We start from the raw sequence: 450 nt of genomic DNA, 5'->3' as shown, positions 1-450 counted from the left end.
CGTGCCCCCCTGCCCCCCCCAGGGCGCCCCCCAGCCGGGCCAGAGACTGGCAGGGCCACACCAGCCCCAGTCCAGGAGCACCCAACCATGTGCCTCTCCACCATAAAGCCCTCCACCTCACCCTAAAACTGTGCCAACCCTCTTCCAGCAGCCAGGGTGGGATGCTAAGCTTCAGGGGAGGGACAGGGAGGAGCCATGATGCTTGTGCTGTCGTGTGAGCGGGTTAGGACAGGCTGGCAGGAGCTGGCAGGAACAAAGGCCCACGTGGAGGTGTATCATCCTGCTGTGCGGTGCTCTGGGGCTTTGCCCTACCCATCTGCCCCAAGGTAATCTCCTTGAAACACGTCAAGCACATAGAATGGTGGCTAGTTTCAGAGGAGGCTTTCCCCCCTAACTTCGAGGGGGCCAGGCTGTATTTCTTCTGCCTGCATCTTGAGATGGGAAGAAAAC

General features: G+C 60.4%; 1 protein-coding gene across 1 annotated transcript in view; it reads right to left on the bottom strand.

The window, feature by feature from the left end:
• Positions 1-450, bottom strand: part of LOC103921141 (ectonucleoside triphosphate diphosphohydrolase 8-like) — a 7,617-nt gene that overhangs the window by 6,880 nt on the left and 287 nt on the right. The gene's annotated exons all lie outside the window — the stretch shown is intronic.

The sequence above is a fragment of the Pygoscelis adeliae genome, unplaced genomic scaffold, assembly GCF_000699105.1.
Source record: "Pygoscelis adeliae isolate BGI_AS28 unplaced genomic scaffold, ASM69910v1 Scaffold397, whole genome shotgun sequence".
NCBI classification, from domain to species: domain Eukaryota; kingdom Metazoa; phylum Chordata; class Aves; order Sphenisciformes; family Spheniscidae; genus Pygoscelis; species Pygoscelis adeliae.
Note: the sequence above shows the minus strand (reverse complement) of the source record. Positions and strands in the feature narration are given on the sequence as shown.